Source organism: Dermochelys coriacea, chromosome 1, assembly GCF_009764565.3.
Source record: "Dermochelys coriacea isolate rDerCor1 chromosome 1, rDerCor1.pri.v4, whole genome shotgun sequence".
Taxonomy (NCBI): Eukaryota; Metazoa; Chordata; order Testudines; family Dermochelyidae; genus Dermochelys; species Dermochelys coriacea.
In genome coordinates, this window is record NC_050068.2 from 352,336,375 (window position 1) to 352,361,404 (window position 25,030).

Sequence of the window (25,030 nt, forward strand, 5' to 3'; positions counted from 1 at the left end):
GGACCCCATCCCTGCCCCTCCTGGCTAATAACCATTGATGGACCTATCCTCCATGAACTTATCTAGTTCTTCTGTGACGGTTTAAGAAGCACTTACTGCTAGGAGATTGCAAGACCCTATTTCCTTACCAAAGGGTCTATTTCCAATGTGTAAACCTAGACCCAGTCTCACAGCCATGCGAGCACATCCACACTGCTCTGTGCAGACCTTCTGACTCAGGTCTGTGGTTTGAGCTGCATCCACACTGCAAAAAGACAGGGGTTGGACCTTAATCATAGCGGGAGTCAGGCTCTGACTCACCCACCCAGCGGGGTCCTAGGACCCCAGTCCTGAGCGCTTGCTGACCCGAGTCAGGCTGATTTGTATATGCATGGAAGGGGGGCTTTGGGTTCAAACCTGATTCAGAGCCCAAGCTTAGTGTGTAGTGTAGACATACTTGCAGTGAGACTTAGCACGTGTTTAAGTGTTTTGCTGAATAGGGATGGGCTGTGGAAATCAGGGTCAGATTTCATAGCTTTCACACTAGCAGGGACCAGCAGATCATGTAGTCTGATCTCCTCCAGGCCAGAGAACCTCACCCAGTTCCCCACGGCCTGAGTCTATCTAAGCCCATCTTCCAGAACAGCATCCAGTCTGGATTTGAAGCCATCAAGAAATGATAATTCCACCACTGTCCTGGGGAGTTTCTTCCAACGGTTAATCACTGGCACTGGTGAAGATTTGTGCCTTCTTTCTCACCGGAATCTGTCTGGCTTCAGCTTCCAGTGATTGTTTCTTGGTCTGCTTTCCTAGGAAACAATTCTATCCCAGTAAAACCCTCCCCAAACTATGACATCCTGGACTCAGACATCCTGGACGCAAACAGTGAAGGCCATCCAGCCATCTAACCCCCTGCCACCACCAGTGCCAGCCCCTTCTGCTCCAGCTCAAACCTTGCTCCCATGGCTGCCTTTGGAAATAACACTGCATCTACAGACGAGAATATGTTGTTTAATCAGAACAAAAAGGTTTCCAAACTAATTTAGTCTCCAGGCGCCCCAGCTCCATATGCTTGCTGCTAGCGTGATATGTTGATGGAGCGGCAAGATGCTGTTTTTAGGAATAAGAGGGAAGATGTGATCTTTGGGTTTATGGAGCAGGCTGCTTACATGCATGGAAGCAAATGTAGCGTGGGTTCACCTATAAAACCACATCCTCAGCTGGGGTGAGCGGAAGTAGCCTGACTGAAGTAGGATCTCACACTCTCCTCGCAATATAGATTTAGTTGGGGATCGGTCCTGCTTTGAGCAGGGGCTTGGACAAGTTACCTCCTGAGGTCCCTTCCAACCCTGACATTCTATGGTTCTATGAATATGTTCCTCTTAACTTCACATGTACGGACCCAGGCCTGGGCCACCAAAAAAGTCTTAACTGGCGCTGTGGCTCCCTGCAGAGGGGTGAATTTCACCCGATATAAAGGGAGCAAAGTGAAGGTTGTCCGGGCAGTTGCAGAATCCAGCTGCTTCTTCCACAATGCTACAACTTTAGACCCACAAGTCTGAGCTTTCCCAAGATCCCCAGAGAAAAGCTTGAGGCAGGGATGAGATGCGGCAGGCAGAATATTAGGAAGGCCAGTTTCTGCTAGGGAAAAGCATTGAAAATCTGCTTCTAACGGGAAGGTGTCAGCAATGGTAAGCATGGGAAAGTTTCTGGTGTACCGTGCTGGGCTAGCCAAAGTGTCAGCTGGGAGAAACCTTTATCTTTTAACTCCACCCAGAGTAGAGAGGAAGGATGGTCCGTTGGTCTGGCACTGGCCTGGCTCAAATCTATGCTCTGTCACAGATTCCAGGTGTGACCGGGAGTAAATCACATAGCCGCTCAATGCTTCAGCTTCCCAGCGATAACAGCCCGGCCCTGCCTCACGGGGGGCTGGGGGGGATACATGCGTTAAATGTTTGTGAGGTGCTCCCAGCAAAGGGTGACATGAGCCAGTGGGGATGTCCCATCCTGCACAACCCAATCCCCTAGCCTGCCCAATCTCCAACTCCTGCAAGGAGGCGAAACAGCAAAACCCACGACTCACACTTTACAAAGGATCAGAGTCATGAATGAGAGAGAACATGTCAGACCAGTACAGTTCACACAGGGACCGGTCAGAACAGGACAGTTCACACAGGGACCGGTTAGACAGTACAGTTCACTCTAGGACCAGTCAGACCAGGACAGTTCACACAGAGACCGGTCAGACCAGGACAGTTCACACTGGGACTGGTCAGACAGTACAGTTCACACTGGGACTGGTCAAATTGGGACAGTTCACACCTGGACTGGTTGGACCAGGATAGTTCACACTGGGTCCAAATGGACTGGGACAGTTCACACTGGGACCAGTCGGACCGAGACAGTCCATACTGGGACCGGACAGAAAGTTGTGCACACAGATGGTTCATCGACCGATTTCATTCACACTGCGACAAGAGTCTGTGTGCCAGCGCAGCTCAGTGGGGAGGGTATTGCACGGGGACTCTGGAGACTTGGGTATAGATCCTGGCTCTGCCACTGAGCTACTGTGGGACCTTGGACAAGTCACTTCTTAGCTGTTTCCTCTCCGGCTCTCTGGCCTGGCCTGCACTAGAGAAATATGGCAAGGTCTGGCTGGACTGTCCCTGTTAACCCCCCACAATTGTCGGTGGCGTAAAGACTGGGTCAGACCACTGGTCCATCGAGCCCAGTGTCCTGTCTTCTGATGGTGTCAGACTCTTCCGAGGGGATGAACAGAACAGGGTGGTTACTGCGTGATCCATCCCGTTGTCCAGTCCCAGCGTCCAGCGGTGGGAGGTTTAGGGACACCCGGAGCGTGGGGCTACATCCCTGACCACCCTGGCGAATCGCCATTGCTGGACCTGTCTCTGGCAACAGAGCTGAGGGCTGCACTGGGGGCAGCTGCCCCGCGGGTGGCTCAGGGCAGAGCGCACGTTAGGCTGACTCAGTTCTTGCTTGATGGAGATCCCTGTGGTGTGGCTGCCGGTCAGCACTGAGAAGCGGCTGTGGCCTGAGACCCCTTGGCCAGTCTGTGGGGCAGGGACCCCCTTTCTCCCTCTGTGTCTGCAGTGCCTGGCGCAGCGGGGCCCTGGTCTGGCTACAGTCATACAGGCAGCTTTCAGCCCAGCCGCAGTAGTGAAAGGCCCATCTCCGTCACAGCGCCCGCCCCAGAGCAATGTGGGGCCCTGGGCCATGTGTCAGAACGGCCCAGCTCCCTACAGGAGGAAAGGGGATCACAAAAGGCCCTTCCCAGCTGGAGCGTGCGAAAGGGCTGCAGCTGCTGGTCTCGGTCCCATGCAAAGGGCCAGCCTCGGAAAGACATGGTGGGAAAAGATCCTGCAGGAAGGTCACCCTGCCGATAGCCTGTGCAGGAGAATTTCCTGTGGATGGAGGCCCCTTGGTGTGTGTGTGTGTGTGGGGGGGGTAGCTCTGTGCCCGATGACACCCCTGCAAAGCGCGGGACAGGCTCCTGGTGGGAAGTGCCGCTCCATTGGCAGAACGCACTGACGGGATGGGATTGCTTCCAAATCCCCCTGGAGAATCCCCCGCCCCAGCTGAGATGGAACAGCTTCGGGGAAGCTGGAGGGGGAGGTTTGAAAACCCCTCCCCGCCTGCGCATTCCCACCAATTCCCGGCAGCACCCCCTTCAGCCTGCGGCTCATGCCACGTGGTTTCTCTCTAGCTCAGCCCCTGCCCGGCTGCCCTGTCCCCTTGCCCAGGCGAGATCCATATTTCCACTTGAAGCTGACAGCTCCAGCTCGCCGCCCTGCTCAGCCGCTCTGCTTCGCTGACGAGTAACATAACCTTTGGCAGGCGGCAATTTGTATTAACCACAAGCCGCACTAATGAGGGATCAATAGCAGCCTCCTGGCCCCAAGATGCTGCCTCCTAAGCAGAGGTGAGTAGGCAGTGAATCTCCCCCCCTGCGGCTGACCCCCAGGGCCCCTGTCTGCCCCAACACTGCCTTCCCCCTGGCCTTGCTGTTGCTCTCTGGGGAGCAGGGCTCAGAGGGATGCAACAGGGATCCACTGCCCTAAAAGTCACCAGCTCTCGTCCAAGTCAGGGCTGCGAGGCGTTATTAACCCCGGCCGCCGTGGTACGAGTCATTGGGTCTCATGCTGCACCCTGCAGTTGTGCACGGAGGCTGATGTCTGGCTGGGTCCATGCCTAGAGGCCATTCCTCCAGGCCAGGCGTGGGGCACATTGCGGGGGAGCTGGGAAGGGGTGACAGGCTGGAGAATGACCTGCTCTGCCCACAACCAGGGAGAAGAGGCACAGAGGGAAGGAATCAGCGTGAGGTGAAGGGAGTCCATGACCCCCACTCCCCCCATCCTTGGCCTCCCTCTGAGGACAGCTCACGGGGTGAGAGCTGCCCTGAAGATGAACAGTGAGCTGGCAGCCTGCTCCATGCCTAGCTTCTGTGTCGGCTATTGGAGGGGCCCCATGCAACGGGGCCAGGAGCCAGGGAGACCCAGCAGACAGCTGGGATGGACGGCTCTGTGCAGAATTATCCAGGCAGGTGGAGAAAGAAGCCAACGAGAGACCAAATCAATACAGAGGCAACAGGAGAAGTGAGGCAAGATCGGCAACAGAGATGGTCCGGGGTCAGAGATGCTCATAACTCAGTGCTCTCACTCAGAGCCATCCGAGGGCCTGAAGCTGACGGATTCCCCGGCATGGCAGCACAGACTTTACTGCCTGTTGCTATGACTAAGGCCAGATAAGAGCAGAATCTGAAATGGGACTGGTTATTTACACGTGTTCAGGTTATCGATCCCTGCCCTGCAGGGTCCAGCGGGGAGCAGATCGGCCTGGTCCAGCGTGTGGCCAGAATCACTCCAGGCGCCCGTCCGCAGCCACTGTGCTCTCCTCCCTGCTCAGGTGCAGCTTGCGGCTTTTCTTTCTTCAGGCACTTTCTGACTTGCTCCACCAGCTGCTTCACCATGAAGCCCTCCTGTCCTGCGGGCGAGGTCTGTGGCCTCCCCCACAAAAACACCCCCTCTCCCAGACCCCTGCAACAGCACGCCACACTAAAAGAACATGTGCCCCGTGGAAGAACAGCCAGCATTTCACTAGTGCTGCCGATTGCAGGGGCTGGGTCTTCCTAGGTCTTCCTAACCCAGCTTGGCTTAATGGTGAAATCCTAGCGGATCTTAAACATAAAAAAGAAGCTTACAAGAAGTGGAAGGTTGGACATATGACCAGGGAAGAGTATAAAAATATTGCTCGGGCATGTAGGAAAGATATCAGGAGGGCCAAATCGCACCTGGAGCTGCAGCTAGCAAGAGATGTCAAGAGTAACAAGAAGGGTTTCTTCAGGTATGTTGGCAACAAGAAGAAAGCCAAGGAAAGTGTGGGCCCCTTACTGAATGAGGGAGGCAAGCTAGTGACAGAGGATGTGGAAAAAGCTAATGTACTCAATGCTTTTTTTGCCTCTGTTTTCACTGTTTTCACTAACAAGGTCAGCTCCCAGACTGCTGTGCTGGGCAACACAAAACGGGGAAGAGATGGCCAGCCCTCTGTAGAGATAGAGGTGGTTAGGGACTATTTAGAAAAGCTGGACGTGCACAAGTCCATGGGGCCGGACGAATTGCATCCGAGAGTGCTGAAGGAATTGGCGGCTGTGATTGCAGAGCCCTTGGCCATTATCTTTGAAAACTCGTGGCGAACGGGGGAAGTCCCGGATGACTGGAAAAAGGCTAATGTAGTGCCCATCTTTAAAAAAGGGAAGAAGGAGGATCCTGGGAACTACAGGCCGGTCAGCCTCACCTCAGTCCCTGGAAAAATCATGGAGCAGGTCCTCAAAGAATCAATCCTGAAGCACTTAGAGGAGAGGAAAGTGATCAGGAACAGTCAGCATGGATTCACCAAGGGAAGGTCATGCCTGACTAATCTAATCGCCTTTTATGATGAGATTACTGGTTCTGTGGATGAAGGGAAAGCAGTGGATGTATTGTTTCTTGACTTTAGCAAAGCTTTTGACACGGTCTCCCACAGCATTCTTGTCAGCAAGTTAAGGAAGTATGGGCTGGATGAATGCACTATAAGGTGGGTAGAAAGCTGGCTAGATTGTCGGGCTCAACGGGTAGTGATCAATGGCTCCATGTCTAGTTGGCAGCCGGTGTCAAGTGGAGTGCCCCAGGGGTTGGTCCTGGGGCCCGTTTTGTTCAATATCTTCATAAATGATCTGGAGGATGGTGTGGATTGCACTCTCAGCAAATTTGCGGATGATACTAAACTGGGAGGAGTGGTAGATACGCTGGAGGGGAGGGATAGGATACAGAAGGACCTAGACAAATTGGAGGATTGGGCCAAAAGAAATCTAATGAGGTTCAATAAGGATAAATGCAGGGTCCTGCACTTAGGATGGAAGAATCCAATGCACCGCTACAGACTAGGGACCGAATGGCTCGGCAGCAGTTCTGCGGAAAAGGACCTAGGGGTGACAGTGGACGAGAAGCTGGATATGAGTCAGCAGTGTGCCCTTGTTGCCAAGAAGGCCAATGGCATTTTGGGATGTATAAGTAGGGGCATAGCGAGCAGATCGAGGGACGTGATCGTTCCCCTCTATTCGACACTGGTGAGGCCTCATCTGGAGTACTGTGTCCAGTTTTGGGCCCCACACTACAGGAAGGATGTGGATAAATTGGAAAGAGTACAGCGAAGGGCAACAAAAATGATTAGGGGTCTAGAGCACATGACTTATGAGGAGAGGCTGAGGGAGCTGGGATTGTTTAGTCTGCAGAAGAGAAGAATGAGGGGGGATTTGATAGCTGCTTTCAACTACCTGAAAGGGGGTTTCAAAGAGGATGGCTCTAGACTGTTCTCAATGGTAGCAGATGACAGAACGAGGAGTAATGGTCTCAAGTTGCAATGGGGGAGGTTTAGATTGGATATTAGGAAAAACTTTTTCACTAAGAGGGTGGTGAAACACTGGAATGCGTTACCTAGGGAGGTGGTAGAATCTCCTTCCTTAGAGGTTTTTAAGGTCAGGCTTGACAAAGCCCTGGCTGGGATGATTTAACTGGGACTTGGTCCTGCTTTGAGCAGGGGGTTGGACTAGATGACCTTCTGGGGTCCCTTCCAACCCTGATATTCTATGATTCTATGATTCTATGATTCTAGGTATCTAGACAGTGCCTGGCACAGTAGGGCCCTGATCCTGACTGAGAGCCCTGCACACTACTGCAATAATGCTATTACACATTAATATGGATCCCTAACCACTTCATCAGCCACTGAAATGCAGCCACCTCTGGGGCTGAGCTTGGCAGCTATTTAACAGCTGCACAGAAATGCTGAACAGCAGCTCAGAACAGGAAGCAGGGAGAACCCTTGAATGTAACTGAAAGTGAAAAGGGGAAATTGTAGGGATGCTGAATTCCCAGTGTCCGACTTTAGCCAGGACATGGGGTTCACACACTGACTCTTGGAAAAAGGAGCCATGTGGCCAGGGCCAGAAAGATGGCAGCCTTCACCCCACACTGGGGCATCCCTCCCGCCTCTGCCCCATGCATATTTCCGAGACAGTGTCCCATCTACTGGCTCAGAGCTTCCACGGCCTGCAGCCCTGAATGCTCCTACAGCTATCTCGTCCCAGGACTTCCCCGACCTGCCAGAGCGGCCAGCAGCACAGCTGGAGATAGGCGGTTCCCACAATAGCACGAGAGGAGGTACAGTGACCCCAGCAGAGCTGCTGCTCAGCACACGTCCCCCTTTTCCATTACACAAAAAGCCAAGACAAGACAGAATAACAATTTAACAACCTCAGACCCCAGCCAAAGGAGCAAATGGAGAATAGATTAAAGTTAAATTAAAATTAAGTTGAAATAAATTAAATTAAACTGGCAACTTTCTGCAGCTCATCTCAGACCAAATTATTGTGTCTCATTCAAATGACATGCAGAGGAATAGGTGTCTGGTAATTAGCATGTTTCATTAACAGTCTATCACTGAAGCCAGGATCCTAGCAGAGCTCTCAACATGTGATTAAACACACATTTAATGAATGGGATCCCAAAGCCGCTCCAACCCCATGTGCAGCCAGGTTCAATTCACAACGGCCACTGGTGTCAATAGATACCGTCAGGCGGATGCGAATGAAGGGGTGAGCATCTGCATTTAAGCTGAAAGAACAGGAGGACTTGTGGCACCTTAGAGACGAACAAATTTATTTGAGCATAAGCTTCCGTGGGCTACAGCCCACTAAGCTGCATCCAGAGGGCCAGATGTGGCCCCATACCCACTCCTCGCACTTCCTCTGCCGTTTCCTGCAGCCGGACTGTGCGGGACACACAGGACGAGCGGCGATGGAGCGGAATCGGAGGGAAGGGGCCCACAGCTTCAGTGCATCCAGCTGGGCAGTGGACAGACAGAGGTCACACTGGCTGGCTGAGCTGCATGCGGCACAAGGGACAGAACCCAGACCGGAGCTGCAAAAGCCCCCGGCTTCTCCTGCTGCGATGGAAGGAGGCTGGGTGCTGGCACGGAGCAGCCCTGGGACTTGATCCTGTGCTGCTCTCTAGTCACTGAAGCCGTGAGACCCATGCTCATTAAACCCCCCTGTCACTGGAGGCTTTTAAGAACACGTTGGACAAACATCTGCCAGGGATGGTCTAGGGTTACGTGGTCCTGCCTCAGCACAGGGGGCTGGAATAGTGATCTCTCAAGGTCCCTTCCATTGGGGGACAATCCTGCATTGGTCCAACTTCTGTTCTCCAGTCCTGCGTCGGGGCCAGTATTCAATGGGGCTTCTCTCCGCTCCCCAGGGGAGGCAATTCTGCTGCCTGACAGCGCTGACCTGGGATATGATGGAGGCTTCCTTCCTCACCTGAAGTCTGCACCTCACCACTGAACATCTTGGGCTAACAGCTGTGCCAGGAGGTCTGGGCTGGAAACAGGAATCTCTGAGGGAGGGGCTGTGGCCAGGGCGATCCAGGAGGCCAGAAGAGCCTGATCTCTCCCCGTTCTCCCCATTAGGAAACGTTCCCTGATCATTTGGTCTAACTCCTTCAGCCAGTTGTGTCCCATCAACTGGCAGATTCAGCTCTGGGCAGGGCAAGCCCCCCCACCGCCTTCCCGCCCTACACACCAAAGCCCAGTGTGTAGGTCCCAGGCTCAGCCAAGCTCTGCGCCCAGGCCAAAAAAGCTGGAGGTTCAGGGTCCCAGCAAGGGTGGAGATTCGGAGAGGATGTTGAGAGCAGGTGAACAAGCCAATGCCAGCTAACGGAGGCAAGACAAGGCATCAGCATTGTGTGAGGTGCTGGGCGCCCGAGACTCCAGCGGAATGGTTGGAGGGTTCCTCTCAGAGACGGGTGCAGAAGTGGGGACTCTGATTTCAGTGGAGGCCTCTCGGTGCTATCTGAACACAAATAATAATAGTCGCAGCCTTCGAACCTGGGGCCTGAAGGCTCTGGCTCCGCAGGGAAACCGGCAGGGTAGGCAGGTGCTGAACTTCTCTTGAGCTCCAGGATCAGTGCGTCAGGCCACTCACTGAGGCGCCAAGGATCCTGATTTCAGGCACTGGAGAGCACAAACATCTGTTTTAATTACATATATTACGGCTGCACCAGAGACCTCAACGGAACTCAGGGCCCTGTCGTGCTCGGCACTGCATGGACAGAGAGTGAGAGACAGTCCCTGCCCCAGAGAGTTCCCAAGGAGAATATGCCAACCATTGGACAGATGGGGAAACTGAGGCACAAAGAGGCTAAGGAACTTGCCCAAGATCTCACAGCAAGTCTGTGACGGAGGCAGGACTTGAACACAGAGCTCCCAAGTCCCCAGCCCTTTCCCACGAGGCCGGCACACCTGCCCTGTGCCATGCCTACCAGGGAGCATGCTGCACACTCAGTTCAGCTGAGGAGAAATACAGCGTGTTCTGCCCTACGGACCCAGCAGGGCCTAGCCGGCTCCCATGCAGGAGGTATTGGGTGTTCTCACCAGGAAGGTCCGTGTGTCCCGGCGAGCAGCGCAGAGACTGGAGAGGCCTCGGGCGCTGGCCACTTCTAGCGGCATGTCTCTGTTGGAGGCTCGGTCTCTCTCGGATGAACCCAGTACAGCAGCCTTTCCTGGCTGGACTCTTTCCCTGCCGTGCACACGTACTGCCCCTCCCCTCGAGACGGGGCCAGTTAGCGCTCCCCTTAGCGTCCCAAGCATGCTCCGCCGTCAGGCGGGTGTGAATCTCAGGCTGCAGAAAGGAGCTGCAGGGGATTATTGGGTCTCAGGGCAGGCCTAGCGCAAGCACTAGCAATTGCACATCCACAAATCCCTGCCCCACAGGGACCATCCCCCAGTAGAGGCAAGAGAGGTTGCAGGATGCCAGGCCTTGGAGGCTGGGATTCTGGGGAGAGGGGTCAGACTGTTTGGGGGTCTCTTTGCTGGGCTGCTCCCCAGACACAGGCCGTGCAGTATGTTCTGCTCAGACTCCCCCTCTCCTGGGCACTGGCTTTAGTAACAAAGAAAAGAATGAGAGACCAGTTCACCCTGAACCTAGTTCCTACACTGGGCCACTCCTAGGGCTCCTCCTTCAGGTCTGCTCAGCCCCTACCCTGGGTCCTCGCTGGCCCAGAAAGCCACTCCCACCTCTCTTGTAGCTGAGTGAGGGATAGCACCCACTGTCCCAGGGAGTCAGCACAGCCTGACACCCCCCACCCGCTGAGGAGAGTGGAGTGTTTCAAGCAAAGGCTGCCAGAGAGACGCTGCCCCCCAACGCTCAGTGGGCACCACGTCCCCCCCAGATGCTGAATCACAGACGCTCGTGTGTTTGCTCCATCTGGCAGCTGGTGGGCAGTAGAGCTTTGGCTCACGTGGCAGAGGTGGGGCTGAAGGCCCCTGGGCAGGGTCAGTGACCTCAGCCAAGTGGGGCTAAGAGGAGGCAGCCTCAGGGAGCAACTGGTCCTGGCGGAGGATGAAACCCTGAGCTCTGCGAGAGGCAGGAGGGCCACGCAGGTGTCTCGCAGATGAAGAAATTAATTGACTGAACAATTAAACTAAATTTAGCCAGTTTATACACAACAAAAACACCGGGATGAAAGGCGAACAATGAACAAGGGCGGAAATTACCATTTACCTGACTACCAGCTGTACAATCAGACTCGTGCAGAGGAGGGAAAAAGGAGCCGGAATATTTCCCAGCAGCAGCAGACATGTGGGGCCACGTCAACTTCCCAAGTTCCCAAGTTTTAATCTGCTTCAGCAACTGAGCAGCCAGGGGCCCAGGCCAAAGCCAGGACGTACCCCTCTGAAGGGCTGGCCCAGCTTTTCTGCCACTGTAGTGCTGGGTAGCCCTATGGCTCTTTGTGGCCATGCCCGTGGCTGCTGGGTTTGCCTTCGACTGTCTGGGACATGCTCTTCGGTCCTGGCCGGGTTCTCCTCTCCCCAGCGCCAGGAGAGCAGCCTGAGCTTGTCCCGGGGGAGAGGGGAGGGGTCAGGCCCAGGAGCGCCAGGGGAAGGAGAGGACCGGCACACACCGTCTGGGCAGCCCTGGAAATGCAAAGCTAGCTCGTCTCTCCTTACGGCCCGTCGGCAGGCGCGGGGGCAGCTGTGTGCAGGGCGAGGGGCCGTGGCCAGGCAGCCGAGTTGTGTGAATTTAGAAGTTCAGACTCCAGGATGGCACATAGCCCATGCTAGCCCACTATGCCTCTCCATCACCCTCTAGTGGCTGCTCCAAGAAAACGGCTACCGGTCTACTACAGCCAGCTGAGGGAGCTCTCCATTAGCTCTGGCAGGAGAGGGTCAAGCCTGGAGTTCCTAGGTTCAGTCATACAGACACCCCCAAACCTGAGGGCACTCAAGAATCAAGGCAAAGTTTCTGGGGAAACCGGATTCCCATCTCCCCGCTCCCAGCCCAGCCCCCTGCACTCCCACAGAGCTAGACACCCGGCAGACAGTCCCAATGATTAGCTGGATGGAGAATTCAGGTCACCTGTCTGGGAGTTTCTGCATGTGCTCTGTCCATCCCCTGTGCTAGCCCCAGCCAGCGCCCCAGAAGCAGCTGTCCTGGGTAGAGAGCTGCTGATGGCTGGTTAAAATCCCCCTTTGCACGGGCATTGTGCAGTCAGTTTTAGAGGATGATGCCAAGGCCCTGTCCACATTATCCAGGGCCAGGAACATGCCCCAGTCTAGAGGCTCCCTGCTGGTCTGCAAGGTGTATCAGGCTGAAATGCAGATACATGTGTCTGCATGAGGCCACAGGGCCATTTGGTGGCCAGCTGGATTCTCCCCTCTAGCCTCATCAATTCTCCAATGACCCAGGCTACATATTGGCACTGGCCTGGTCGAGAGATGCCAGGCAGCTGACAGCATCGCTGCAGGCAGGCAGATCTAGGGCTTGGTCTCAGGCTTTCAAAGGCCAGTTTTTTCAGATGGAAAGCCAGCTGGCCCTGCAGCGGTTTGGCCCCCTGCCTGCGTTCCTGCATCTGCAGACCCTTCCCAGCCCAGTTCAAAGCTCAAGCATTAGTCGGTTACCCGGGGACACGCAGCAAAAGCACAAGATGGGATGGGAATGCAGGAAATGCCCCAGCAGATCCAAAAGCCGGGGCTCGGTGTAGGCTGGGCTTTGAGGACTAGATGGCACCCGGCCGTCCCCATGGGGTCTTGCACACTGAATACAGGTGCAGAAGGGTTTGCTTTAATGAGAGGGTATGCCAGTGACAGCCAGTGAGCTGGAGTCTGACAGGCCTGGGCTCCCACACATTCCCTTTGTGGGTAAGTTTCTGAGCCTTTCTGCCTCAATTTCCCCACCTGCAAAGCAGATAGAGAGATGCCCATTGAGCGGATCGATTAGCGCATGCTGGGCACGAGGGATCAGTGTGTACTATGAAGTAAAATCCAGAGTCAGCCTCAGCCTCCAATGCCAGCCATTTATTCCTGAGCACCCCCTTCCATGGGGATTAGCCCAGGCAGGAGCCAGGACTTGGTAACTCCCCTGGCCTTGGGGTAAGCGAGCAGCTGTGGGGGGGGCACCCTGCAGGTTAATACCGCTCTGTATGGCTATAGACACTTCACGTCCACAGCCCTTAGCGTGTGGTGCTGCTGGCCAGCGTACTGAGGGGAAACTGAGGCACCAGGTGGGGAAGGGGCTCTCCTAAGGTCACAAAGCAGATCGGTTCCTGGCTCTGCTGCAGGCACGTGGCAGGTTCTGTCGGCAGCAGTCCTGCCGTGTAGGGACGGAGACCGGACACTCGGCTCTGTGCACGAAAAGCGCCACCTCTCTGGAGACGCCGGCTTCAGCCTGGCTGGGCAGAAGCTGCAGCTGTGGCAACGTCTCCTCAGGCTGCCTGGCAGAGGGGGCAGCTCGGCAGCCGCAGGGAGACAAGGCCTCAGAGCAGAGCCACCGACATGCCATAGCCGGAGCCCACCCCATCTGGCTCTGATGAAATGTTCCTGCCAGGGCTCCGGCTGCGCCCAGGCTCTCGTTGCTCCGTGTTCGTTGTGGCCTCTACCAGTTTTGAAAGGGGAACTGCTGGCGCCTGGAGAGAGTCGTCTGCGGCCTCCAGATCTGCCAGTGAGCAGCTGGCGACTGCATCTATCCCAGGCCCTGCCTGCAGCCCTGTTCCTCAGCAAAGCATCGCAGATCCCTCTGCCTCGGGCAGGGAAGAAGGCTCTCAACCTGCCGCCTAGGCAGATCCGTCCAGGATCCTTCTCCGGCCCCCGTCACCACCTGTGCTGCAGTTACCCTCGCACCCCCCAGGAGGCAGGGCAGGGCTATCAACCCCGTTGGGCAGATGGGAAAACTGAGGCACGCAGACTGAGTGTCTTGGCCAAGGTTGCACAGGGCATCTGTGGCAGAGACAGTAACTGAGCCATGTCCCTGCCCCCCAGGCTAGTGCCCTGACCCCTGTCTCTTGTCCCCTTCCCCACCAGCCCTGCACCACCTCCGGCTCCACTCGGCTTCTGGACCTTCTCTCCCGCAGTCCCTGCCCTCCCGGGCTGAGCACCTCACATGGGCTTGGAAACCCACCTTCCAGCATAACCCTTCAGATCTCCCAAGGCAGCTCACAGCCTTCCTTTATCCTGCTTCCTCATAGGGACTGGTCTGAGTCCGACCCCCCCCTCCAGAGCCCCCCACCCCACCCCAAGTTGGTGCCCCAGCTCCCCCCACGGCTGTCCTGGGAACTCAGTCACCTGCCCCTGCGTCTTCTCTGTGAGCCAGGCTGAGGCTTGCCGCCTCCCTCTGGCCTCCCTTGGGACCAGGGCAGATTTAACAAGCTGCACCTGGCCCAGTGCCTCAGCAGGATGTGGGCAGGGGGCCTCACTCCCTGGTGTCAAGCCCTGCTGCCCCTTCAGGACTTGGGAGCCAGCCTCAGGGGTGGGGGCATATCCCAGAGGGGCCCTGTCCCTTCCAGCTGTTACTGAGCCTGGCAGTAGAGCTGGGGTCCGCTCGCTCCTGGGCCCCTGAGTGCGACCCCGAGCAGGCTCCCTGCACCCGCAGCCTCCACGCGGGTGTCACGTCTGCGCTGCGTTGCCCCAGGCTGGTGCGTGGGCCTGGAGCGGCTGGAGCTGGTGTGCGGGGCTGCAGAGTGTGGGGCCCTGTCTCCCTCTAGTGCCCAGAACCCGCACAGCACACCAGCTCTTCAGTGCCCAAAGTGGCAACAGGTGCTGGTGGCCTCGAGTGTGAATCCTGCGGGCAGCGGCGAGAAGTCCATGGAGTGGCCTGGCCGGGGATCGGTCTTGCTCCCGTGTTGCCTGGAGCCAGCTGAGGCCAACAGGCTGTCCCTGTTTGCAGCGTGTTAGGCTGTTAATATCCAGGGAGCAGTTCACGGAGTGACACCGTGATGGAGTGCAGCACGCAGCTACCGCCGCCTCCCCACTGCTCCAAAGGGAAACCGAGGCTGGGGAGAACTGCAAGTCAACCGAGGGACACCAGCAGAACTTTGCGTAGGGAGCCCAGGGTGGGGCTAGCAGGGGTTGCAGGTAGGGGTTGAGGGGCACCGGCAGATCTGGGGCGGGGGGGAGCTTGGCCTATGCCCCTCACTGTTACACACTATAAATGCAGCTGCCACACTGCTAACAGGGCTGTGTGGGCCCCTCCTGGGCACAGAGCTCTCCCTGTCCTCTTTTCGGGGATGCGTCCATGAGACCCAACCAGGCTCTCGGCCCCTCATGAGCCCAGACCCAGGGAGCAGTGACCCCTCTATCCCTGCCACACTCTGCCTGCCGGAAAGAGGTTCTGGGGCTGCCTGGGGTAGCACTGGTGGAGGGGGGAAATGCAGCTGCAGCATCACTCCCAGCCCCTGGGTCACGCACCCACCCGCTTTGGGGGGTGGATAGCTTGGCCCCTGTGGGGGAGGGAGGAGGGGGCGGGGCATGCTGGGATCCTGCCTTGAGCCACCTCCCCAGGGACAGGGGTGAATTCAGGCAGCTCCCCATGGACAGAAAAAGGGGGTCCCTGAACCCCATCTCCATGGGCAGGAAAAGGGTTGGGGAGTGGGCAGATGATCCACGACCCCTTGTCAGTGTCGGCTTATAACACTGCACTGCTGGGTGCAGTCAGAATTATAGGTCATAGGCCCCATACTGCTAACAACTGGTGGAGATTCCCAGGTGGCAGAGACCAAGCCTATTGCAGGAAGAGGGTCTGATTCCACCATAAGCTGATCTTTCTTAGCTGTTTCTGGGGTGCCCATCCCTGGAGCTTCTAGGTAACTGAAAAGTACACGGTGCTGTATGTCCCGAATTCCGCTCCTGGTCTCTCCTGGCTGGGTGTGTTTGGGGTGGGGGGGGGGCGGGGAAGAGCTCCACCATCCTTACCTGGTTGTCCCCAGGTGCAGTGATGCTTCAAGTGCCCAGATGTCACATTGCTCAGTCAGACAGAGCAGAGACTGCGTCTACAACCCCTCCCCCAAGCAGAAACATGCCCCCCCCAAACCTCCAGAGGCATGATTTTTAGCATCTGTCTCTAAGTAAGTGTCCCATCCCTAGCTAGTCTGCATGGAGGATAACAGCCTTCCATTGCTGCCAACTGACGGAGTCACTCCTTTACAGCAAGTGAGAGAGGTCTGTGTCGCTGGCGCCAGGTTCCGATCCTACTGCTGACCCCTTGGGGGAGAGATGTTAACACCTCGGCTTCTCCCTGCCAGTTCCTGGCATCGGGGCTGAGAGCCAGGGCCTGCCCTAGGCTAGCCCCTCACTGTGCTCCTGCTCACTGTGCCAGCCTGGACTCTCCGGCGCTCTTGGGGGAGCTGCCCACCTGATGGGGGAATCACCGCAATATTCGAGACACCAGAGCGAGCCAGGCTCTCCCTCTCTGCCTCTGAGATAAGTCAGGAGGAGCCCCAGTGGAAGACCCCAGGACCCATCCCCAGCAGGGACAGGTGGCTGCGGTGCAGGATCCTGGGAACAGGGCAAAGCACTGACCCGGTGCCTCTGGCTGCCCAGCCAGGAGCGGTTCAGTGTTCGATCCATCCCCCCGGATACTCCCAGCCTGACGCACTGCTCGCGGGGGGCACCCGCTGGCCAGACGGAGACTGAGGAGCCCTGAGCCATCAGCTGCAGCTGATCTCTGTCCCTCCCAGCCTCTCACGTGTCCTCCAGCGCTCCCTTCCCCTCCCATCCCAGCTGGGCTGTCCCTCAGGCCCTGTGCCCACCCTGGGAGGTGGCTGCAGCTGGGTGCTGGGGCTGTCGTGGTGCCCTGCAGGGGGTCAATCGCTCTGGATGAGAGCCCTGCAGGAACTTGCTGGACCTGCCCCTGCTCCAAGCCTCCCCCCAGTTGTGGATTCCTAGATTCCCAGGCCAGGAGGAACCATGAGGAGCATCTTGTCTGAGCTTCTGTGTAACCCAGGCCAGAGATCTGCCCCACGGTAACTCCTAGGGCAGAAAACCCTGTTAGAAAACCAGCTAGACTTCCTTTAAAAATGGCCAATGATGGAGACTCCACCATGCCCTTTGGTACCTTGTTGCACTGGATAATGACTATCACCATTAAAACTTTAAACCTCATTGCCAGCCTGAATTGGTCTCGCTTCAACTTCCAGCCATGGGCTGGGTTAGAGCTTCCTCTGCTAGGCTGAAGAGCCCGTGATCAAATACTTGTCCCCACGTAGGTACTTACAGACTGTGATCAAATCACCCCCGAGCCTCCTCTGTGTTACAAGGAACAGATTGAGCTCTTAAATCTGTCCCTATAAAGCAGGTTTTCTAACCCTTTAATCTTTCTCGCGGCTCTTCTCTGACCCCTCTCCAACTTAGCAGCATCCTTCTTGAATTGTGACACCAGAATTGGATACGGGATCCCAGCAGCCATCACACCAGTGCCAAGTATATGGTAAAATAACCTCTCTGCTCCTCCTCAAGATTACCCTGTTCACGCATCCCAGGCTGGCACTAGCCCCTTTGGGCACAGCATCGCCCTGGGAGCTCCTGTTCAGCTGATTGTCCACCATGGCTCCCAGACCGCTCTCAGAGTCGCTGCTTCCCAGGTTAGAGTCCCCCTCCCGGGATGTGTGGCCTGCATTCTTTGGGCCCAGATGGATACGTTTACCTGTAGCCGAGTTAAAAGGCAAACTGTTTGCTTGCGCCCAGCTTCCCAAGCGAGCCAGCTCGCTCGCTATCAGGGACCTGGCCACTTCACTCTTACCACCCCCCAAAATGTTTGTCATCCTCAAACTTTATCAGGGATGAGTTGACATTTTCTTCCCTGTTAGCAACACAAATGTTAACGAGCACAGGGCCCTGGAGACCCCCTTGGGAACATGCCCGCTCAGTGGTGACTCCCTGTTTTCAGTTACATTTGGAGATCTAGCAGTTAGCCCGCCAGTTCCTATGCCTGCAGCCATCACAGCACGTCCTGACTGAGGAGGGAGAGGGGGGCTAAACCTTTCGGGGGGCTAGCGTGGTGAGGAGCTGGCTTTGGCGCTTCCCCAAGGCCCCCGGTCCCGTGCATTGGGCTGGCTGAGGCTGATCGTCAGACATCAGGATCACTGTGGCTGGGGCCACCTCCCCTGGGCAGGGCCCAGCCCCCTGGGCAGCCTAGGAGCTCACCCTGCTGCTGCACCGTACTCAACTGCCCACTCTCCCTGGCCCACCATGTGCTAGTATGTGCCAGCAAGTAGGTGTGTGTGTGTGTGTGTGTGTGTGTGTGTGTGTGTGTGTGTGAGGTGTGGGAATGTGCTAATAAAGTTTGCGGATGACACAAAGCTGGGAGGTATTGCCAATTTAGAGAGAGACCGGGATATCATACAGGAAGATCTGGATGACCTTGTAAACTGGAGTAATAGCAATAGGATGAAATGTAATAGTGAAAAGTGCAAGGTCAGGCATTTAGGGATTAACAACAAGAATTTTTTTTTTATATACTGGGGATGCATCACTTGGAAGTATCAGAGGAGGAGAAGGACCTTGCAGTATTGGTTGATCACAGGATGACTATGAGCCGCCAATGTGATATGGCTGTGAAAAAAGCTAATGTGGTCTTGGGATGCATCAGGCGAGGTATTTCCAATAGAGATAAGGAGGTGTTAGTACCGTTATACAAGGCCCTGGTGAGACCTCACCTGGAATACTGTGTGCAGTTCTGGTCTCCCAGGTTTAAGAAGGATGAATTCAAACTGGAGCAGGTACAGAGAAGGGCTACTAGGATGATCCGCGGAATGGAAATCCTGTCTTATGAAAGGAGACTCAAGGAGCTTGGCTTGTTTAGCCTAACTAAAAGAAGGCTGAAGGGAGATATGATTGCTCTCTATAAATATATCAGAGAGATAAATACCAGGGAGGGAGAGGAATTATTTAAGCTCAGTACCAATGTGGAGACAAGAACAAATGGGTATAAACTAGCCATCAGGAAGTTTAGACTTGAAATTAGATGAAGGTTTCTAACCATCAGAGGAGTGAAGTTCTGGAACAGCCTTCCAAGGGAAGCAGTGGGGGCAAAAGACCTATCTGGCTTCAAGATTAAGCTTGATAAGTTTATGGAGGAGATGGTATGAAGGGATAGCCTAATTTTGGCAATTAATTGATCTTTGACTATTAGCAGTAAATATGCCCAATGGCCTGTGATGGGATGTTAAATGCGGTGGGATCTGAGTTACTATTGAGAATTCTTTCCTGGGTAATTATTTGAGGTCCATTATGTGTAATTTAGTAAGTTGTAAGAACAGAATCTTCTCCATAAAATGCAAGACAGCTTTGTCTTGTGTATTGCCCTTCATACACGCTGTCCCCAAACACAGGGCGGCAGTAAACCACAGAGCTGGACGAGAGAGAAATTCAGAGAGATTTGCATAATGAACCTCCGAGGGGTCCCCAGCAGGGTTTGAACCCAGAACATTCAGCACCATAACACACACCTCTGCCACCCCATTAGCCAGCAGTAGGCTCTTATTGCCCATGGCCCATGAACAAGGATACAACATGCGCTTTGCCAGTGGGTTGAAGTTGCCACTGAGGTCTGAGAGGAGATCTCAGGGAGGAGACAACCATGGGTCTGGGAATGTTTGGACGCTTAACGGGGGTCCCCAGGGTTGCAAGAAACCTCACCTTTGCATGAATCAGCCTCGTCTGTGCCTGCTATGGACCAGCTCCCTGAAACCACCAGCCTCTGGCAGCACAAGCCCTGCCCTCCATAGAATCATAGAAGATCAGGGTTGGAAGAGACCTCAGGAGGTCACCTAGACCCACCCCCTGCTCAAAGCAGGACCAATCCCCAACTAAATCATCCCAGTCAGGGCTTTGTCAAGCCTGACCTTAAAAAACTCTAAGGATGGAGATTCCACCACCTCCCTAGGGAACCCATTCCAGTGCTTCACCACCCTCCTCATGAAATAGTGTTTCCTAATATCCAACCTAGACCTCCCCCACTGCAACTTGAGACCATTGCTCCTTGTTCTGTCATCTGCCACCACTGAGAACAGTCTAGATTCATCCTCTTTGGAACCCCCCTTTCAGGTAGTTGAAGGCTGCTATCAAATCTCCCCTCACTCTTCTCTTCCGCAGACTAAATAACCCCAGTTCCCTCAGCCTCTCCTCATAAGTCATGTGCCCCAGCCCCCGATCATTTTTGTTGTCCTCTGCTGGACTCTTTCCAATTTGTTCACATCCCTTCTGTAGTGTGGGGACCAAAACTGGACACAATACTCCTCGCATGGGCTCACCAGTGCTGAATAGAGGGGAATAATCACTTCCCTCGGTCTGCTGGCAATGCTCCTACTAATACAGCCTAATACGCCGTTGGCCTTCTTGGCAACAAAGGGCACACTGCTGACTCGTATCCAGCTTCTAACCACTGTAATCCCCAGGTCCTTTTCTGCAGAACTGCTGTTTAGCCAGTCGGTCCCCATCCTTTGTGGCGGTGCATGTGATTCTTCCATCCTAAGTGCAGGACTCTGCACTTGTCCTTGTTGAACCTCATCAGATTTGTTTTGGCCCAATCCTCCAATTTGTCTAGGTCAATCTGGACCCTATCCATACCCTCCAGCGTATCTACCTCTCCCCCACAGCTTAGTGTCATCTGTGAACTTGCTGAGGGTGCAATCAATCCCATCATCCAGATCATTAATAAAGATGTTGAACAAAACCTGCCCCAGGACCAACCCTTGGGGCACTCCGCTTGATACCGGCTGCCAACTAGACATCGAGCCATTGATCACTACCTGTTAAGCCCGACAATCTAGCCAGCTTTCTATTCACCTTATAGTCCATTCATCCAGCCCATACTTCTTTAACTTGCTGGCAAGAATATTGTGGGAGACCGTATCTAAAGCTTTGCTAAAATCGAGATATCAAAGGCCAGGCCTCCTTCTCTCTGTACAGGCAGCGCCAGGCACACGCCAACCCCCAAGTCCTCCTAGCATTCCCTCTGGTGCTCAGTCCCTTCTCCACTGAGCACTCTCAGAACTGCTAGGTCGGCTGTTCCCAGAGGGGCTGAACACACCAGCTTGGCAGATTCAATTCCAGATGAGCACTTTGCTTCACACCACAGTACTGAGATATATTTATAGTGATAACAAGCATAACTTTATCATCAAAGAGTAGAGATTTGCCTGCTAGGTGTGAAGGTTGTGGATCTCTTGAGACTTCCAGACAGGCTTATGTGCAGAACTGGGGAGGAACTGCTGGTCGTGGTGCATGTAGGTACCAATGCAGAGAGATCCTGGAGGCCAAATTTAGGCTTCTAGGTAAGAGATTAATGTTCAGGACTGCCTTTGAAAGCTTCCGGTTCCACATGCAGGGCCAGTTAGACAGGCAGAACTGCAAGGTCTCAATGTGTGGAAGGGTTGAGGGTGTAGGGAGGAGGGGTTTACGTTATTAGGAACTGGGAGAACCTTTTGGGGAATGAGGGACCTATACAGGAAGGATGGGCTCCATCTAAACCAAAACAGAACCAGATTGCTGGCATGTAAAATTAAGAAGGTCACAAAAGTATTTTTAAACTAAGAGCTTGGGGAAAGCTGACAGGTGCAGAGGAGCACACAGCTGGGACAGACACATTCCTTAGGGGAGGATTTATTCAGGGGATACTCTATATCAAGGAGAGGATAGAAGTTGCTAAAGCACAGGTAGGAACTGAAGAGAAACAGTCATAGGAAAGAGTCCCCTTCAGCTACATCACCTGAAGGCAGACAGCTAAATATTGACAGCTTGTATAAGGGCTCATAAAGAAATGCAAGAAGTCTAAGTACTAAATTGGGTACTGAATGAAGAGATTGGTACATCAGGCATCACCAGAACATGGTGGACTGATGATAATCAGTGGGACACGGTAATACCGGGGTACAGAAGCTGTGGAAACAAGTGAAGGAAAGCAGAGAATCCAATATCTTCAGTGACTCCAACAGCCCCATAGATTCTCTAGGTACAAATTCCTGGCTGGAATAATAAGAGTTTCGCAGTAGGACTTGTGGCACGCCACCCCTCTGGCTTGCTGGACTTAGCACTTCCCCCTCCAGTGTGGTGGGGCCTCACTCCAGACTGTGTTTGTCTCCCCAAAACACGCTCCTCCCCCAAACAAATTAAAAACAATTTACATGCACAAACCAGAGAGGGTACCTTTCCTGCCCCCTCAGTGGGGATGGGTGTTGGCCTGTTGTTGGCCCCAGGTGTCAGTCCTTCCCCTAAAAAGGCACTCAGCTCCGGTTGTTTCCCCTATAGGGAGAAGAGCAGCCTCTTCCCCTTACCCCCAAGTTTGTCTCCCTGCAGCAGCTTGTCTCTCCCCCCATCAGAGGAGGAGATTTTAAAGGTCCCAGACAGCCCTTAAGTGGACTCACGGGTCCCTAATTGACCTGTGGTAACCCCTTCGAGCTGTAGGAAAAAGGGCTTTTCTCATTCTCCTGATCACCTGACTGGGACGGTGACCACGACTGTGACATGCTTGGGAGATTAGAGAGGCTACAAAAACAGAAAACCCAATAATAACGGGGGATTTCAGCTATCCCCTTATTGACTTGTACATGTCACTAGATGACCCTTGTGGTCCATCCTAAGCCTGTAGTTCTATGACATGGAAATTAAAAGGAACAGTCACAAGGGTGAAATGGCTGCAAGTTGCAAGGAAACTTAAGACACCCTAACCGAGTGTGTCTAAACTAAATGTGTCTCTCAAATAAACCAATCAGTGAGAGGACCAAAGCAATGGCACCCTGGTTACCCAGTGAGAGTCAACCAGTAAAAAAGAGAAAAAGAGCAGTGGGAACTGAAACGATGTATTTTAAAAATGGGAAGTCAAATCCTACTGAGGACAATAGAAAGGAACAAAAACACTGACAAGTCTAGTGCCAAAGTATAATTAGGTAAGCCAGAAAAGAATCTGAAGAATAACTGGCAGTTGCCTCAAGTCCTTTTCCACTTGGCTTATCCAGAACACCTGGTCCAGTTCTGGGAGAGCATTTTATCTGCTTTTCTGGAATCCAAAAACTCTGTTTGAATCCAGATTCGTCCCTGAGGTTTCTCTCTTGGCATTTCATGAAGCTACAGCTGCGGTGATCAGGCTCAGGTGCAGGGTGGGTAAGCGTGCACTACAACTCCACTGGACATGGTTATCAACCTGATGATATACATGTTCCAACCAAAGCACACTAGCCCGTGTGCATCACATTCTACACTGTATCATATGCTTTGTGATTAGCTCACTAATTTTGTGAACAAATCCCTGTACAGATCATGAGTTGTCCATGTGCTATGAAGTGTCCTAACAAGCGAACCTGCAGCTGCAAGCTTATCACACCTTCTTCTTCTTCTTACTATTCCTACTACTACCAGCTATATGTTGTGAATTCAGGCTTTGCCCACTGCTAACCTCTGTTCCCTTACTTATGTTTTCATTCATTGCTCATGCAAGGCCTGCACTAGCTAAAGACACAAAAATTAACTGCAATTTTTTTTAAGTACATCAGAAGCAGGAAGCCTGCCGGACAATCAGTGAGGCCACTGGATGATTGAGGTGCACAAGAGCATTCAGGGAAGACAAGGTTGTTGCAGAGAAGCTAAATGAATTCTTTGCATCCGTCTTCACTGCAGAGGATGTGAGGGAGATTCCCACACCTGAGCCATTCTTTTTAGGTGACAAATCTGAGGAATTGTCCCAGATTGAGGTGTCATTAGAGGACGTTTTGGAACAAATTGCTAAACTAAACAGTAATAAGTCACCAGGACCAGATGGGATTCACCCAAGAGTTCTGAAGGAACTCAAATATGAAATTGCAGAACTACTAACTGTGATATGTAACCTATTGCTTAAAACAGTCTCTGCACCAGATGACTGGAAGATCACTAATGTGATGCTGACTTTTTTAAAAGGCTCCACAGGTGATCCCAGCAATTACAGGCCAGTAACCCTAACTTCCATACCATGCAAATAGGTTGAAACTATAGTAAAGAACAGAATGATCAGACACATAGATTAACATGATTTGTTGGGGAAGAGTCAATGTGGCTTTTGTAAAGGGAAATCATGCCTCACCAATCTACTAGAATTCTTTGAGGCGGTCAACAAATGTGGAAAACGGGGATCCAGTGGATATAGTGTACCTAGATTTTCAGAAAGCCATTGATAAGGTCTCTCACCAAAGGCTCTTAAGCAAAATGAGCAGTCATGGTGTAAGAAGGAAGGTTCTCTCATGGATTGGTAACTGGTTAAAATATAGGAAACAAAGGATAGGAATAAATGGTCAGTTTTCAGAATGGAGAGCGGTAACAGTGGGGTCCACCAAGGATTTCTACTGGGACCAGTCCTATTCAACATATTCATAAATGATCTGGAAAAGGGGTGAACAATGAAGTGGCAAAATTTGCAGATGATACAAAATTACTCCAGATAGCTTTGGACTTAACTGACTGCACAGAGCTACAAAGGGATCTCACAAAACTGGGTGACTGGACAACAAAATGGCAGATGAAATTCAATGTTGATAAATGCAAAGTAATGCACATTTGGCAAAACACAATCCTAACTATATATGATGGGGTCTATATTAGCTGTTACCACGCAAGAAAGAGATCTTGGAGTCACTGTGGATAGTTCTCTGAAAACATCCACTCAATGTGCAGCAGCCGTCAAAAAAGCAAACAATGTTGGGGAGGTTATACAGGTGTAGCTCACGAAAGCTTATGCTCAAATAAATTTGTTAGTCTCTAAGGTGCCACAAGTCCTCCTGTTCTTTTTTCATATGAGGAGAGATTAAAAAGAGTGGCACTGTTCATCTTAGAAAAGAGACGAATCAGGGGGTATGATCAAGTGAGTCTATAAAATCATGACTGGTTGGAGAAAGTGACTAGGGAAGTGTTATTTACCTCTTCACAGGTTTCAGAGTAGTAGCCGTGTTAGTCTGTATTCGCAAAAAGAAAAGGAGGACTTGTGGCACTTTAGAGACTAACAAATTTATTTGAGCATAAGCTTTTGTGAGCTACAGCTCACTTCGTCGGATGCATTCAGTGGAAAATACAGTGGGGAGATTTATATATACAGAGAACACAAAACAATGGGTGTTATCATACACACTGTAAGGAGAGTGATCACTTAAGATGAGCTATTACCAGCAGGAGAGCGGGGGCGTGGGGGGGGAGGGAGAGGAAGAAA

The 25,030-nt window shown here is 53.3% G+C and overlaps 1 long non-coding RNA gene across 1 annotated transcript; it reads right to left on the reverse strand.

Annotated features, from left to right (window-relative positions):
* Window positions 1-307: 307 nt before the first annotated feature.
* Window positions 308-21,940, reverse strand: LOC122457098. Its single transcript, XR_006276428.1, has 3 exons — window positions 21,929-21,940; window positions 19,767-19,773; window positions 308-435 (listed from the first exon to the last, which is right to left on the reverse strand). It is a non-coding gene; the product is annotated as an uncharacterized LOC122457098 (long non-coding RNA).
* Between the last annotated feature and the right edge of the window lie 3,090 nt (window positions 21,941-25,030).